The 18240-nt window shown below is 46.4% G+C and overlaps 1 protein-coding gene across 8 annotated transcripts in view; it reads right to left on the bottom strand.

Annotated features, from left to right (window-relative positions):
* Positions 1–18240, bottom strand: part of TBC1D1 (TBC1 domain family member 1) — a 217791-nt gene that overhangs the window by 40048 nt on the left and 159503 nt on the right. The window contains exon 1 of one of the 8 annotated variants that reach the window (XM_036852797.1): positions 9486–9566. The exons of the other annotated variants lie outside the window; for them this stretch is intronic. The gene's annotated coding sequence lies outside the window, so the exon portion shown is untranslated. Of the gene's footprint in view, positions 1–9485; positions 9567–18240 lie in introns of those variants that run through there. 8 annotated transcript variants of the gene reach the window in all.

An 18240-nucleotide genomic window follows, 5' to 3' on the forward strand; every position in this document is an offset into this window, starting at 1 on the left:
TTTATGGATTTTGTGATCTTTAGCAAGTTGCTTAACCTCTTTGTGCCTCAATTTCCCAATCTGTTAAGTGGGAATAACAGCACCTCCCTCATAGTGGTGTTATAGGGATTGAGTTAATACATACCATACAACCCACCTAAAACAGGGTCCAACACACAGTAATACAGTGAACATTAGCTCTTATTGTTTGCTAACACATATTCATTAAGGGCACAGAAAAAAATACTGGAAGGAAACGCATCAAAATTTAGTCACTCAACATTGTAAGCTCTGAGAAGGCTAGAACCTTGCCACCTTGTCGACGGGGGTCTGTCCAACACCAAGCAGTCCCTGGCACCCAGCAGACGCTTGATAAATAATTGTTGAATAAAAGAAGAGATAGGTAGGTACTGGGTTTGGTGTGCTTGAAGTTCTTCTTTGTATTTCCTGTATTTTCTAAATGTGTGATAATAAACATTTTTATAATCAAAAAATTAAAGAAAATGCAAACCTGTTCTGATTTAAATCAAAGATTAAAAAATGTTCTCTTGCAAAACACTCAGAAGACAAGTCACCCCTCACAACCTGTATACTCAGGATTACTCACTATTGAACACAATATAGTCTAAATTAATCCCTTTTTCAAAAGGAACTTTAGTCAGTATTCTTATTTAATCTTACTCTGCAGCTTGAAGTCTTCTACTTGAGCCCTTTCCCTTTATTTTGTTTTTGTTTTGTTTTCCTCTTTTACCATCTTGGCTGTTGAAACTCTGCTGGACCCTGCAGTTATGATTCAAGTTCTGCTTTATCTCATACTGGAAGTATTTACACTCCCTCTGGTTCGTAAAAGATTCTTGTTCCCAAAAAGTGATTCTTGTGAGCTGTCGGGGCCAATGTGGCAGGCGCAGGAGTGGTGGTTAGAGAAGCATTTCAACGGACCTTCACGTGTATAGCGGAAAAGAACCCAGGGACCGTCCCGTCAACAGAGCATCGGGTGGACTTAATCTGGAGATTCCTTCCCATTCTTAAACCCTGCCAGTAAGATGAGGGCTCATCTCTCCTAGTCTCCTTCCTCAAACTGCATCTTTCCGTCTGCCTCAGCCTTTCTCCTCCCGAGTGTCTTGAAAATTCCTACCATGTTAACTTTCAAACTGCAGAGCAATAAACAGAGCAGCTGTGCCTCAGGCTGGGCTGATGGAACACGTCTAGGAGTTCTGGCTGTTTGGTCCCTGGATCTACTTACTCTCTGCCAACTAAGCTGATGACAAGAACCACAGTCTATAGAAGCTTATGAAGCTCCAGGTTTGTTATTTTCCTATTCAGAGAAATTAGATCTGCAAAGAGTCCAAGCATTGTTTGGTGATGACGCCTGCGAGGTTTAAGACATAAACTGCCTCCCTAGGGTTCTCTACTTTCGCCTTCTTTTTCTTATTATTAATCATGGCTCAGTTCGTTGAGCTCTTACCATGTGATGGGTCCTCGGCACAGATAAGCCTGTCTGACTGTCACAACCACCTCATGAGATAGGTGATGTTATCCCCTTTCTACAGCCGAAATAACTAAGGTGCAGTGAGGTTTTGTAACACGGCCAAGGTCACACCTCTGCTAAGAGTCAGAGCCACAGTTTGAACCAAGGTATGTTTTCCTCCAAAGTAAAAAACGCTTACCCAGTGCCTCTAACTTCCAGATGCACAAACATCACGTGGGTATCGTGCTGAAATGCAGACTCTGACTCAGTCTGAGGGGAGCCTGAGAGTCTGCATTTCCATTAAGTTCCCAGGTGATGCCACCATTGCTGGTCTCAAAACATACTCCGAACGGCGGGCTCCACATCACATTTTTACTCTTCACTCCCTCACGTAACCTTAGGTACTTATTATCATGACAGCTCTTCGTTTTCTTTCGCTGTGACTGCTAGAACCCAGTCCAAATGCTGCTGTCAGCTGCCTGAATTCAGGCCTTCCCACATGGTCAGAGCTCATCCCAATCTTGGTCAGGGTACCAAGGCCCCTTGCAGAATACAAAGACGGATTAGGAGCACTGGTGTTAATTTCACCTCTGAATTCGCTAAATAAAGGCTAATCCACTGTAAAGGTCAGCAAATAAACCTAACAATTTACAGCAGGGTTTCTCTATCCCAGCACTACTGACACTTTGGGCTGGCTAATCCTTTGTCATGGGGGACTGTTCCGTGCATTGTAGCATGTTTATCAGCACCCCTGGGCACTACCTACTAGATGACAATAATATCCGCCCACGCCAGCAGCGACCATCAGAAATGCCCAGACATTGCCAAATGTCCCCTGGGGAGAAGGGGGAACAAAGTCATCCCCAGTGAGAACCTGAATCAGAATAAAATACCCATCACTTCCTCTCTCCTAAACCCCGGGAAGGGGTAAAATATATCCCCTTTGCCCAAGTTTATTTTACGTGGTAACAGTTACAGATGTTATAGTCTATAATTAACAATTTTTAAAAATATACTATCTTTTGTTCATATTAAGAGTAGCCTAGTTACAAAGTAGTCAGTAATTTACAAAAGGGGGATAGATAAATATCTGTTTATTCTAAATGCGGCCTGGCTAATCTTATCAATGCCAAAAGACCCAGATTTGGGACAAGGCTATAGCTCTGTGATCAGTCCTCTTTCACGCGTGCGTGTGCATACGTGTTTGGGGTGCAGTCTTATGAGGTGTGTGCTCATGTACACAGGGGGCTGAATGGAGCGGCAGGGGGAGGACACCAACGTGAAAACGTCGGACAGCTGTTGACTGAGAACCTTGTTCTAATAATAAATATGTTCACTGTTTTAACTTGGATCATTCCTAAGCCATTTACACTAGTATTTGTTGAGTCTCTTATATGTACCCAGGATGTGATGTGCTCAGTGGTCTAAGAAAGGCTTTGCTGTTTCTAATATTCTCCAGAACAACAGTGGGGATCTGGCTTCTGTCCTCGACTTCTATTCTTGCTGAGAAGCAGCCGGCTAGAGGCTCAGGTGGAAGAGCGCGCCTCAGTGCAGCTGAGGCTGAGCAGGGGGCTGCCCCACCCCTCTCTGTAAACCTCTGTAAATGCGTACACCTTTGGGGTTCCAGTCCCTCGGGGCAAGATGTGAGAGATGACATTCACCGCCAACTGCCCCAACTGCGGGGACCACAGGCACCGACAGACAGCTTTATAAAGTCTGCAAAGCCACAAAACCACAGGGTTGCAGGAACAGGTCAGCCTGGGATTGGCTTTTACTATTCTGACATCTCATGTAATGACAGGATGTAGAAGGCTTAAATTATGTAGACTCTCAGAAACAATGGCCTTCAGTGGGTTCTAAGAATTTTAAAACCAGCCATAATTCAGGGGCCCTAAGAGACAACTGCCTGCATCTAAATCACTGCTGTGACATTCTCAATAGAGTCATAAATATGATCTCTGCTGGTGTGTCAATATCATAGATGCCGAACTGTTCTCCGACTGCTCTGTGCTGCTGTGTCCTCTCCGCACACACGTGTGTGGGGAAGAGCGTGACATCACACTGTTGGCGTGACAGGGCAGGAGGAAAAGGAACATGCACACGGCCTCACATCTGTCCAGCCTCCGGCTCTGCAAAGTCTGGAATACAGGGCTCCTTTCCTATGCTTTCACAAGACGCTGATACCAAGGTTGAACTGCAGTTCTTCTCCCTTTAAAGACATGACATTAAATCACGCATCAGCTGCCCCGTAAGAAAGAGGAGCCCCAGGAAGAAAATGAAGAGACAGACCCTTATTCTCCAATATTCCGCTTTTTTCTGTTATCCCACGACAGAGCAGTTTATAACTCTCGCCATCCCTCCTGAAAAATCCTGGTCTCCCATGCCAAAAGAAAAAGAAAATGTTTAAAATTCCAGTTATTCTCAAACTTCTGTTTGAACGACATGAATAGACCTTGGAAACAAGAATTAAAACTGAACATCAAATCTCTGGAGAAAAGTTAACAACAGCAGGGATTAACATCTGCAGCATCTGTTGTTACCAACAGCTGAAGAAAATTTCTTAAAAAAACAAAGTAAAATGAATGTGTCGATTTAAGAAAGAAACAGGCAGTCCTCTAATGAATGCTGTCAAACTGTTTACAAAGTGCAAACTTTACCTATACTACAATGGAACACAGATGTCAGCAGAGCAGAGATTTCTGCAGTCCCTGCCGTATCCCGTGCCTGGGAAACAGCAGAGGCACATGGAAAAGTCACGAACAAACAGATTCATTTACCCGAGATCTCTCTACACTCTACTCTGACTACTTTGGATGTTTTATGGAAAATAACCCAAAAACAAGAACCTTGCTATTTTTCTACAGTTGCATTATATGATGGTCTAGCTATAGGAAAACAGAATTTTTAAATAATAACATTCTTTTTTTAAAAGAAATATTTTTAAGTTTTTTTCACCTGCTGCTAGAAATCCAGATATGAATATGTCACAGTCCCTCAAATTTCAAACAGGGTGATTGGGAGAAGTACACAACTGCTGAGAAATAAAAAGAAAATATTCTAGAAGTTCAGCAAAGAAAATGAATTTCTCCTGTGTATCAGGTCAAGGGCATAGGCCCTGGAGCCAGATACCTGAGATCAAATTCCTGCTCCACCACTCATCTAGCTACTTAACCTCAAACAGGTGGTTTGAACACCTTATACCTGTATCCTCATCTGCAAAATCTGCATTCTAGTGCCTCTCAGAGGATTAGTGTGAGCATTAATTAGGCAAACATGTGGAAAAAAAGATAAGCCTGGCACATAGCAAGCATTCGATAAAACGTCAGCTATCCTTCTTCTTACCGGCATCAGGTTTTAGGAACTGGTAGCTGTTCTTTAAGGACAAGTAAAATTCAAACAGGTGGAAATGACGGGCACCACGTCTGGTACAGGGAGCTGCATCACAAGGCATGCAGGCGAATATCAGTTATCATGCACGACGGACCCATTCTGCTAATGACCAGATGGTGCACGTGCAAACAGAAGAGAAGAATATGGTCAGGCCCAGATTACAGACAGCATTGACTGCCTGGTTACTTTAGGTATTAATTAGTGGGAATCATGGAAGATTTGGGGTTTTTACAGTTTTCAAAAGAAAATTTATTTCATTTATGCATTCTTTAGCGTTGGAAAGATATCCCAGCCAGCAGGGAATGGAGAGCTTGGCGGATCCGACAAATGAAGGGCTATTATGAAACAATGTGAAAAAGTGCTAGGGTTGGGGGGTAAGCTCTGAAGACAGAAGAGCGAGCCAAACTCTGCCTGAGACGGGGTGCAGCGGGGTGGTGGTGGTGAGGGGATGTAATGGGGAGGCAGGCACACAAGTTATTTTTAAGAAAACAGACAAGAAATGCAGGAACTAAAAACAGCAGCAAGAGCCCTGCAGATCTTTATCCCTATGCCCTCCCAAATCAGCCATCTGGGGTGAGTTTCCAAGGCTCTATTAAGATGCGTTTTGGACTCAGCCTGGCAAGGAGCTGTGTGACAACAGCTCACAGCTCGAGGGGAAGCAGGAAGGCGCAGGGCGGGATGGGGGGCGGGGGGGGAGAGCCAGACAGAGGCACGGAGAAGATGACTGAAGGGAAGGAGCACAGCGGGCGCTCCTGGGGAGCCGGGGGGCCAGCCGACAGCGCCCCCGGCTTCCTCCCTCCCTCCGGAGCTGAGCTGGGAGCACAGGCAAGAAGCACCCCCGTGGGGGGAGGTAGGGCCTGGGAAAGTCAAGGCCTACATAAGCTTGAAAACAATCAAGAAAAGGCTGTAGACACATGAAGTTTTATTTAGTGCACTGGATAAAATTACCCTTTGAGAGGGACTTCCCTGGTGGTCCAGTGGGTAAGACTCCACGCTCCCAACGCAGGGGGCCCGGGTTCGATCCCTGGTGGGGGAACTAGATCCCGCACGCATGCTACAACCAAGAGTCTACATGCCGCAACTAAAGATCCCATGTGCCACAATGAAGACCCCTGGCAGCCAAAATAAATTAAAAAAAAAAAATTATCCTTTGAAATGAATGGCATTTGTTTTTGTATCTGCAAAGGGGATAATATTGTACTTTTGGGGAGGGCCGAAGGTCGGGGCTCTCGTTTCTTGATTAAAGACAATAAAACTATAAAGAGGAACAAACATCCAGCCTCAGTCGGCATATGAAATGCTGATCTTCGTCACAATTTGATCTCTTCTATTACCGCTTATATAACCTTGAATTTCAAATTGTGGTTCCTGCAGTTTTATGAGACACGTTGAGGTGGAAAAGAGCCACCACCACCAAAGGCCCTTGGGTCAGGGCCACCAGGACAGGTGAGGGGGTGAGTCCAGGACCCAGGCCTGCCCCCAGGGGACCCCCCCTGCTCACTCTGCTTCCTTCCCCTGGCCTGTGAGGGAAATCGTCAGCACTCAGAGGGGCACGGAGACGTAGGGCTGAACGGGGCACTGGAAGGTGACTCAGCTCAACCCCCCTTCCCTTCCCAACGGGGAAAGTGAGGCCCACATAGTTCACCCCGAGCGCTTACTTGTGCCTGCCAGCGTGCTTTCCAAGTACCCACACATCTCACCCTCACCACCGCCCAGTAAGCGAGGACTGCTGTGACAGCCTCGGCGACCAAGGCCTGAGACGTGGAGCTGGTTTGCTGGTGGAGCCGGACTGGCTCATCCCAGGGCCTCGGGGCGACGGGAATGAACACAGAAGAGGGGAAGAAGGCCCTGATTCCACCTGTGCTGCCACTCAGCAACCCGGAAAGCAGCACGGCCCTGACCGCTCCTGCCTCGGCCTCCTCATCCAGAGACCACAGTCGATGACAGCACCCACCTCCCACCGCTCTGATGCAGGGATTAAATGAGAACCCTTGAGAGCGCTGACAGCGGCGCTCGGCCAGGGGTCCCCGAACAGGGGTATGTGCTGAATTGCTCTTCTCCTCATTATTCTATTTTAATCTAAACCTGGCAAAATCTTTGTGCTGTTTAGACTTCTCCACAGTCAGACTGGGGCTGGGGATTAAAAAAACTGGTTTGCTGAAGGATACTGGGGAAGACAGACACGTACTCTATGAAGAAAATAACAGTGTTGTCCTCGTCACCACCTTAGCGTGTCCAGGACCCGTGGTCCCAAGAGGCAGGAAGCACTGGAGAGGCCCAGCCACTCTTACAGCGGCTGGGCTGCCCTTCTGGCCTTTCTTTGTGTGGCTGACTTCCTCCTCCAGAGCTCAGCTCCAAGGTCGCGTCTGGGAAGTCTGCTCCTGTCACTCCCTGCCAGGTCCTTTATGCTCCCTCGGCACCGTGGCAAACCTCAGCCGAGCCTCTCAGAGTCTGAGAACGGCATCCCTGGGGCTGGCAATCACTGCCCTGAGCACAGACGATAACGCCAGAGCAGCTCAGAGGAGCAGGAGGTCAGGGCAGCCCCGGAGCATCTTGGGAAAGGTGAAGCACAAGGGAGAGAAGTCGAGGGGGACGGTCTAGGCGAAGGGAACAAGGAAAGCCAGGCACCGAAGGAGGAAGGAACAAGTGGTGCCTCCATGCGGCATCCAATTCCAGGCCCAAGTGACAGGGGCTCAGCTCTTTCCGACAGTTCTATTCTCAAGTTCATGAAAAACTATTTGAAAACTTTATATAAACTTTACATACATCTATCTATATGGAGATATGTGGATATCTGACATTTAGGTAGATACACAACGTTTTATATATAAAGCTTTATAGGACACATTACACATTAAGGTGTTGATCACCTCTCGGACCAAACAATCATTTAGTTCATCCCGAGAACAATGGTGAAATGAAACCAACCTCTGTCCCCGAAGGGGACAGCTGAGTAGGCCACCATGACAGGGGTGACAGTGTGACAAGTGGCAGGACAGGAGCCCACAGGGGTGGCCAAAGTAAGTGCAGAGGGCTATGATGGAAGACCCACCTAGTCTGCCCCTTCCGTGGGGAGTGGGCAAGGGGCAGTGGTGGAGGGAATGGTCACGTCCTAAGTCCTGCAGCGTGCCCAGGAAGGCCACCCCCTGTGAAGGAAGGGAATTGAAACAGCCCATCGCAGTGAGTTCCTGGGGAGTTTCGAGCAGTTCCACACGACCCTGGGAAAGTGCGGGTGGGGTGAGGTGGGGGGAGAGCACGCAGAGAGTGAGAAACGAGTCTGGTCAGACAGTGAAGGCCTCCTGTGCTAGTGAAGCAAGACCGCCATCATACAGAAGCTCTAGAGAAGAGGTGAAAAAAGGACCAGTCAGTAAGTTCTGTTTCCGAGAGCCCGAGAGCATTAACCACATGGAGATCTGCCCCAACTGCTACCTCAGCCCTTCTGCTGTCTCATCCACATGGATTTTTTTTAAAGGGGTCAGACCACCCAACGTTCGTCACTTACATGATTGACTCTCCGTGACGACAGCTGCTGGTCAAGTCCACCCTGCTTGGACCTCGTTGTGGGTGTCGAGGGTGAAATGTCTTCCTGACCCCACTGCCCACACCAGCACATGGGGTCACCATCACCAGAACCCAGGCCACGGGTTCAGTCCACGGGAGTAGTTCTCCAAGTGAGGTCTGCAGACCAGTAACAACCCTATCACCTGGTCACTTGTTAGAACTGCAAATTCTTGGCCTCGCCTTAGACCTACTAGATCACAAACTCTGGGGTGGGACCCGGTATCCTGGGTTTTCGACGACTGGAACACTTAACTTTAGTATAACCTAATAGGTTATACTATTTAGGTTTACCTTAATTGGTGGTTTCACATTATATAACACTTGGAAACAGGGATCCTTTTTAAATAAATTATTTCAAATTAATTCAGCAATGACTCCATCCATTGTAGATGATCTGACCATTAAATAAAAAATTTAAATGTAACATACCTTGCTTTTCAAACACTAGCCAAATCTTGTTTTTCTCTTTGTCGAAGGCAACTGTTTAAACTAAAATTAATACCATTTCTTAAGAACTGCATTCAGAAAATGGTCCCTCCCTGCTGACCCAGATAGACTACCCACAGTTACAGTGATAATAAATTTCCTTCCAGAAAACTTCCAGATATGAACATAAATAGTCAGAAACATAGACCCAGGAGTCACTCAACACAAACAGAAAAATACTAAAAGCTAAGATCACGATTTCTCAGCTCATGTTTTTTAACCATCTGCACAAAAGCAACTCATCTGTTTACCACACGGCTTCCAGGACCTCCTGGCCTCCCAGCAGGACAGCCCCAGGCACCCCACCCGTGAGCAAGGTGTGCTCGGTCTGGTCTCCGGGGCTTTTCTGTGCTTCAGTTCTACTGGGCAGGTGAAAAGAAGCCTACAGAGGAAACCATCGTCCTCACCCTCAAATCCCCCGCGACCACAGCACAGGGTGTTAGGCGGGTCACAGTGCGGCCTGGGGAGAGTGACGTGGCTGCACTACGGAGCGCTGGCTTCCAAACTGTATCCCAGGACGCTGTTAGCACAGGCCACACGGGGGGCCAGGAGAGAGGCGGGGGGCAGAGTGGGCTTAGCTGAGGCCGCTAAAACAACATACCATCGACTGGGTGGCTTGAACAACAAACACTCGTTTCTCACAGTTCTGGAGGCTGGGAGTCCAGAATCAGGGCACCTGCACGGTCAGGGGCCTGGGGAAGGCCCTCTCTCCGGTCTGCTGCACCCTCACATGGCAGAGAAAGAACTCTGGTCTCTTCCTTTTTCTTTTTTTTTTTGGTCTCCTTATCAGGAAGGAAGACACTAATCCCATCATGGAAGCTCTACCCTCATGGCCTCATCTAAACTTAGTTACCTCTCCGAGGGGGACCCACCTCCAAATACCAACACACAGGGTATTAGGGCTTCAACATATGAATTTAGGGGGGACGTAAACACTCAGTCCACAGCAGGAGCAAATGTGGTTCTAAATTACTCCTCCACTCCATTTCAGCATAGCAGGTCTGAGTTAATGTTTTACAGGGCCTCTGTAAAGTTTCCTTAAAAAAGAGGTCAGTAGCTAAGAAAAAAATGAAAAGGTTTGAGAGCACAAGGCTTTATTATGACCTAAAGGAATAGGCTGGTCTTTTGAGCCTTGGTGGATTGGCAAAATCCAGATTTTTTTTTTTTTTTTTTTTAAGGGGATGGGGAGACCCGGAGACCGGAACAAGGGACCTGCTTGAACTTGCCATCTGTGTCACGAACGTGGCTACTGGTCTGCGCTGCCATGTGGCTTCTATTATAAGCCGGGTCCTAGACTGGACTTAGAAGTGAACTGTCACCTAGGCTACCTTTTATCCTGCTTCCTCACCTTGCCTACTTCCTTGTCAATGCAGGATCCGATCTACCCTGCTGCAAGAAGCAGATCTGGAATGCTTCTTCTAACCAACAAGCTGCAGGGCACCACCTGGGCACACACTCAACAAACACGTGCTTCCAAGCCCTCAGACGATCTCGGAGTGTATGCCAGTGCCTGCTTTATGAGCCCACCTTCCTATTAAAATCGCTTGAACAACCCATAAGACGATGGAGATAAAAAGAACAACAACTCCGTAGACTCAAGACATGAGACAAACACAGGTTTTCAATATAAGATCGGAGAAAATACATTCAAGGCAAGAAAGCATTAAGGTTTTGTGAAAGAATCAAGAGTCAAGACATAGTTTCTGTCACACATTTATAATATAGATAGATAGATTTTGTGTATTTAATTTGTACTTAATACTTATAAAGCTTGCGGTGGAAAAGGATCACTTTATCCTGATAAAGTTATAACCCCCAAATCATTAAGGCTTATGCCACAAAACAGCACTGCATCAACGCAAGACAATAAGAGAAATCCTCCGGGGAGTTTAAAAGGCTCTTCCCCTCGGCATCCACAGCTTTCCAATGCAAACCTGAACTTGGCTATAGTCATACTCAGCAGTTCCCATCCTTTTTTCTCCCTCGGTACGTATTTGTCTCCCTGACTACACTTCACGCTCCTGTATCTAGCATTAAATCCACTTTCAGATCAATTCCTTGTACGACTCGGCACTCAGGATCTCTGCATGCTAATTAAATGACACACACTAAATCTCCTTCCTCCTGTCACTGGCAGGGGATGGATCCTGTATGTAAATTTTGGACTTTCGCTGAAAACAACATTATTGTCCTTGACGACATGATGACAAAGACTGAGGTACAGAGAGAGCTGTTCTGGAGGCAGAAGGAGCAGCCGCTGCAGCCACGGAGGCCTGAGAGCCGACTGTGAGGGGCAGTGGAGGGGGTGGGGGTGGGGGGGAACGGTTAAGAGGAGCCGTGGAAGGAGAGAGGAGGCCGAGAGCCGCCTCCACGGCGTCCAGTCTCAGAGGGACCGGTAAGATGATAAGATGCTGATTTTCAAGAAGGGAAGCCCTACTTTTTACCCACCAGCTCAGGCGAGGGTTTTCAGGAATGGTGACTGGTTTTTTTTTCTTTCCCCATGAAAAGAGTAATATTTTAACTGATCTGCAGAGAAATTAGAGACACTAAAAATATGAAAAAAAAAAAAAAAAGAAAAAGTTACCTATAACCCCACCTCCCAAAGATAAGTGCTCATAGGGGTCTTTGCTTGGATTTTCACTGAAGATGTAAACGTGGATTCTGGACTGTTGTCAGTACCGCACTGTCGCCGCCTGGGTCCACAACCACCCTTTGCAAGCATCACAATGGGGCCAGGGTCTAAAGCCCTGAGGCACGCCCAGTAGGATCAAGACGGTGGGATCTTGACCCCGGGCCCATGTGAAGGGGTCAGGCGGGGCGGGCACACTGAGGACTCATCTCCACGGAGGAGCATTTGAAGCTACTCAACTAGAAATCACCAGAAATGAGAAGGTCACATCACAGTCCCGTAATCCCCGAGAAGAGCTGGCAAAACATTCGGTGGGAATTGCTGGGAAAGGGGAAGAAAGTGGGAATGGGAAGCAGAGGTCTTTAAAAGGGGCCCGGGGAGAGAGGAATGTGTGACTAAGGAAAAAGGTCAGAAGGAGAGTGGGAGGAAAGGTCCCAAAGGCAGGACAGGTGGTCCATGAAGGGACACAACAGTCCTGCAGTGAACTCTGACCTAGTCACCGACGGGATGAACCGCTAAAAGCCCCATTACTAAGTCTGCTAACCTCCCTCCTGCCTCTCAGGCATCTGTGACTAAAAAAAAAACTAACCCCACCCATCCCATTACACAATGCTTATCTGGATATGATCTAAGGTCGGAATCCATGAAAGGAAGCTCACTGACTTAAAAGTTAGGAAATACTTTTGTGCTTTACTGGGGAGAGGGGATGGGGAAGTCCACACTATGAAATAAGAGGTTTAAAATAGTGAACCAAATTCTTCCCCCAACTCAACACAATGCTCATTGGGTTACATGTGGAAATGTGACCTTTCCACCTGGAAAACCCCAGCCTCACTGCCTGGATAAGGGCCCATATCCTGAAAGAAATCAACTTGGGAAGTAGCATTCTCCTTGGGGATCCACACACCTTGCGCAGTTGGGAAACTTGGGTTTCAGCGTTAGTAAAGTTTCGAGCTTTGATGTCTTCAACTAGAAAACGGAAGCAAACTACATGATCACTGAGAAGCCTTCTGTCCCTTAGAAGTCAGTACACTGATACTCATTCAAAACTTCAGCAGATTTCAAACACTTAATCTAAGTGTTTATAAATAATATAACTTAAAGGGGACATGTCAAGTTCAAACGGTCTTTGAAAGCTGATTTTGTAGTAAGCAAATTTCTTAAATATTACCATAATTTACTTTGCCCAAAAAACTCATTAAAGGAGGCAACAATCTGAAATTCTCTAACTGACCATAACTGAACATGACAAATCCCAGCACACTGAGTGAGCTTCAGTTAGTAGTAAGAAATGAGAGGTGTTACATGGGCCCAGGACAATATAAAGAGGGGAGAAACTGACTGATTGAAAAGAACCAAGTAATTTGGTAAAGAGTTACTATCTGCCACTCCAAAGGGCAGATACTTTTTTAAACATCCTGGCACAGCACAGATAAACCAAGCACAGCACACTCTGCTTAAAAGTGGCGCCTTAAACTCCAAGGAAGGTTTCAACACAGGGGGGAAATCTACCCTCTGGAGGCTGGCAATTGTGGGCTTAGTTGGCCAGGTCGCACCTCACTGCACTTGCCAACCTCCAGGACAACTTGAAAGCTGCATGTTGTCTAACCTTTTGCTGGGACGATTTTGAAGAGTGAGAAACATCTATGACTAATTTCTTTACAATGACTCCCGGTCTTTTTGTCTCTCCCATCAAGAGAGTTTGAAAAGGAACCAGACCCCTGCATCTGTCAGCACTCTTGGCCTGCAGTTTTTCCACCTCTGAATTCAGAGCACAGGGCCCCTCAGTGAGGCGGGGCCTGTCCCCACAGGCGTGCACCTGGGGTGGAGCAGGAACATCAAACTGCTGCCTGAGGACTCAAGTTTCCTCCGGCTGTGACTTGAGGCAATGACACGCACTTCGCCGAAAAGCTGAAGCCATCCTGCAAACCACCAGCACGCCGCCCAGGAGGCCCAGAGAGGTTCTTTTTGGCAACATGAGTGTCTTCCATATGCCACCGAGCCTCTGACTGTCCAAGCACACCCTTTCGCTTGTCCTGAAAGTCTGGTGTGATCAAAGGGAAGGCGGTGGGGTGTGGAATTGAAGAGCGGCTGCCATTTGTGGAGGGGACTGAGAAGGCAGCTATTTTTATTTCCTTCAAAACTCTGTTTGGAACAGACTGCCTTCACTCTAGCTCTCATTTCTTGGGTCCTTCCTCAGTGGTTGCCCAACATCCCTAACTCTATGAGGTGGGTGCCACTACTACCCCCAAGAGACCGCTGAGGATTCTGGGGCAACCGCCTCTAGTCAAACAGCTCATAAATGGAGGAGCCAGGACTAAAGCCCAGAACAGTCTGATTTTCAAATCCATACTTTTCAACTCAACAACAACAAAAAACCAAATAACTCAATTTAAAAATGGGCAAAGGGCTTGAATAGACTTTTCTCCAAAGGTGATATAAAAATGACCAACAAGCATATGAAAAGATGTTCAACATCGCTAATCATTAGAGAAATGCACATCAAAACCGCCATGAGATATCACTTTGCACTCATTAGGAAGTCCACTTCAAAAAAAACCCAGAAAATACAAGTGTTGGTGAGGATATAGAGAAATTAGAATTCTTGGGCACTGGCTAGTAGGAATGGAAAATGGTACACCTGCTATGGAAAACAGTATGGCAGTTGCCCAAAAAATTAAAAAGAGAACTACTCTATGATCCAGCAATTCCATTTCTAGGTACATATCCAAAAGAATTGAAAGCAGGCTCTTGGAAAGATATCTGCACACCCATGTTCAATGCATCATTATTCACAACAGGCAAGAGACATAAACAACCTAAAGAGCCACTGACAGATAGACAAAATGTACTCTATACATACAGTGGAACAGTAAAAAGGAAAGAATCCTATCATATACTTTAACACTGATGAACCTTGGGGACACTATGCTAAGTGAAATAAGCCAGTCACAGAAGGACAATTACTGTATGATTTCACTTATATGAGGTAACTGAAGTAGTCAAACTCCTAGAAACAGAAAGTAGAATGATGGCTGGCAGGGGTGGGGGGAGGAGGAACGGAGGGCTACTGTTCAATGGGTATAGAATTTCAGTTTTGCAAGATTAAAAAGTCCTGCAGACCCATCACACAACAATGTGAATATACTTAACACTACTGAACTAAAACACTTTAAAATGATTATGATAAATTTTATGTTATGTGTTTTTTCCCACAATTAAAAACTTACAACCATTTTTCAAAAATCCACACTCTTAAGCAGGATGCTACAGTGACTACCCAGTCAATCATCTTTTTCTGAAGTTATACACAACCTTTCTTCCCTCAAGCGGCCAGGAGCCATTTGCAGGCATATTCATTACAATGGGAGTCACCCGCCAGCACTGAGTTTCACTTTATTCTGCCTCATGACACAACAAGAAAACAAAGGACCACAGGGCCCATTTTTAAAACTCTGGCAACTCATAAAGGGCAGGTGTGCAAGGAAGGAGTCTTGATATAAATGAAGACCTGAGATTCCAGGATATCCTCCCAAAGGTCACTCCAATTGAAAACATGAAATCACATTCCCAAGTCCTGTCTCTCCGCCCGGCAGACATGTGAGGGTTTCCCAGGGCGTGCACTTTTGCCTCATTTAGGCCCAAGCTCACATTCATTAGGCAATACTGCCTCTCGTGGAAGGAGACAGTTAAAGCTCACCTCTCTGACAAAGGAAGGAAGGAGGTGAGGTAGTAGGCCCAAGGTCCTAGACGTGGGAAGCAACACAGCAGCCCGCAGCCCAGACCCACCCCCCTCCAGGGCTGTAACCAGGATGCTCTGAGGCCGGCCAACTCCAGGGTGCTGACCCTGCACATGATTCCTAAATACCACGCAGACGAAGGCTCCTGTGGGTGTTATGGTCTTTGAGCCTCAGTCTTCCCATCTGTCAAATGAGTATTGGATTAAGAACCCCTTTTCTTTCTAACATGAAAAGCTCCAAATAATTTAAGCTGCCGACAATATCAAGGAGACTTTATTGAGCTCCACAGACTCAGGGTATCATAATTGGAATATGAAGTATTTAAGTGAATAAAAGAGCCCTTTTACCCACCATCCAAGAGTCTGTAGTCTCAGCTAAAAACCAGTGCAGACACACATGCCAAAGACAATGGGGACAGAACTATACCGTTCCAGAAAGAATGAAGTAGCAAAAGGATGATAATGAAACCATTTCTGACCCACAGCTGGTAGCAAAGTTACAGATCACAACCAAAGGAGCTGTGAGAGGTTGAAGGTGGGACAGCCAGGGACTGTGGCAGTGGACTGGAGTTGATATTAATACGGGTGACCAAGAAGGCAAAAGCCAAAAGCCTCCACTGAGAGGCTTCTAGGGGGGAGATGACCCGGGTCACTGTGCCACCACAAATAGACACCATGATATGTTTGCTTTTTTCGTATCATTCACGTTACCTCTTCAGAAAAAACCAAAACATTATATTATCAGGAACCTTAAAATGACTTCAACCACAGAGTTTAAACTTTAACAAACTATGTAATTTTAGAAATAGAACATACTGATTTGGACTAACCTATTGATTACAATTTCAGAAAAAGTATTTAGTTGTATGGAAAGAGCAATCAGAGATGATAGAACACGGTACTTTTTTTTTAAAGATTTATTTATGAGGCTTCCTTGGTGGCGCAGTGGTTAAGAATCCACCTGCCAAAGCAGGGGACACGGCTTCGAGCCCTTGTCTGGGAAGATTCCACATGCCGTGGAGCAACTAAGCCCGTGCGCCACAACTACTGAGCCTGTGCTCTAGAGCCCGCGAGCCACAACTACTGAGCCCACGTGCCACAACTACTGAAACCCACGTGCCACAACTACTGAAGCCCACGTGCCTAGAGCCCGTGCCCCGCAACAAGAGAAGCCACCACGATGAGAAGCCCGCGCACCGCAAATAGCTTAGCCCCCGCTTGCTGCATCTAGGGAAAGCCGCACGCAGCAACGAAGACCCGACGCAGCCAAAAATAAACAATTAGATTTTTATTTTATTTATTTCATTTCATTTTTGGCTGCGTCGGGTCTTCGTTGCGGCACATGGGATGTTCGTTGAGGCATGCGGGGTCTTTTGCTGTGGCGCACGGGCTCTTCATTGTGGTGTGCGGGCTCTTCGTTGTGGTGCGCGGGCTTCTCTCTAGTTGTAGCGTGCAGGTTCCAGAGCACGTGGGCTCTGTAGTTTGCAGCACGCGGGCTCTAGTTGAGGCACGTGAGCTCAGTAGTTGTGGCACGCAGGCTTAGTTGCCCCACGGCATGTGGGATCTTAGTTCCCTGACCAGGGATCGAACCTGCATCCCCTGCATTGGAAAGCAGATTCTTTACCACTGGACCACCAGGGAAGTCCCCAACATGGTATCTTTTAAGTTACCAGAAATAGAGAAAAGGGTTCCATGGGCTTTTATATTTCTTAATTTAACTTTTTAAAAATTTTTTTTATTAACTCAATTCCCAAACTATTCTCTCAAACTATCAACATCCTGAAATCTTATTTCTGCTGGAACCAGAGAAATTTGGAATCTCAATAAGCATTAGGCAACAAAGTGCTTTGGGACCTCTGAGGCTCCTTCCCGGGGCGGGTGAGCAGGTGGTAAGTGGCCCTTGGGAGCAAAGGTTTTTGAGACAGGTAACAGCAGTGGCGGGGAGGCCAAGAAGAAGAACCCTTCAAACGAAGACTGAGTATCTCTAACCTTTAGGCTTGATTTCTGCAAATTAAGGCTGTCATTTTTGCAACTCAAATTACTGGTCACGCCAAGTTTAATAATAGAAGAAGCGGGAATCACCAAGTGATCACCTGTAGTTTAAGCCCACAAAAGAGAAGTGATTTTACAACTGGGTTCATTTCCAATAAACCTGACTGAATACCTGGTAGCATCATGATCTGTGACAGAAATGTGCTTCCATTTTAACCTCCAAAAGGCTAAACATGTATTGAATGTTTCTTAATGAAAAATAGTTTTTCCTACTATCAAAATGTAACTACACTGTAAAACTGAAAAAGAGAAACAGGAAAATACCACCTCTGACTACAACTTATCAAAACTTCCGTAGAATATCAATGTTTTCTTTGTTTTTTTTTTCAGGTATATGTTATTTTTTACACAGTACAGTCTGAGTAGTTAACAATAGAATACCCATGTTTGGTTAATATTCCAAAATCATATACCCCCGCCTCCAACAGAAACCAAGCACCATCTATAAACCAAGCCCTGTGCCAGGTCGCAGAACCATAACAAGACAGTGTCCCTGACTCACGGAGCTGGAAATGGGTTTAGGAAATGGGCTCCCAGTGCGTGCAGTGGTCGGGCAAGAGCTAAGCAGACACAGCCGTGTGAGAGGGCCCCAAGGCCAGCTCACACACACACACACACACACGGCTGTGCCCTAGGTCCACGGGAAGCCCAGAGTGGCCAGCCTTTCCTCTTCCAGGGATCTTGACCACCTCTGGCTGCTGAGCTGCGTGACATCTATTTGCTCTAAGAATTCCAAGTTCTTGTTACTGGGTAATATATCAATCGAGCTTCATTCCCAGCAGAGGAATCTTTAACAGGTCACTCAGCTTCTATCCAAGTACTCCTGGTAATAAGAAATTTACATACATACTTGCCCACACACATTTTCACCTACTTTTGGATAACCACCAACTGTTAAAAAGCTTGTGAGCCCCGGTTACTTTCACTCTCCTGGTT

Source organism: Balaenoptera musculus, chromosome 5 (genome assembly GCF_009873245.2).
Source record: "Balaenoptera musculus isolate JJ_BM4_2016_0621 chromosome 5, mBalMus1.pri.v3, whole genome shotgun sequence".
In the NCBI taxonomy this organism is placed as follows: Eukaryota; Metazoa; Chordata; class Mammalia; order Artiodactyla; family Balaenopteridae; genus Balaenoptera; species Balaenoptera musculus.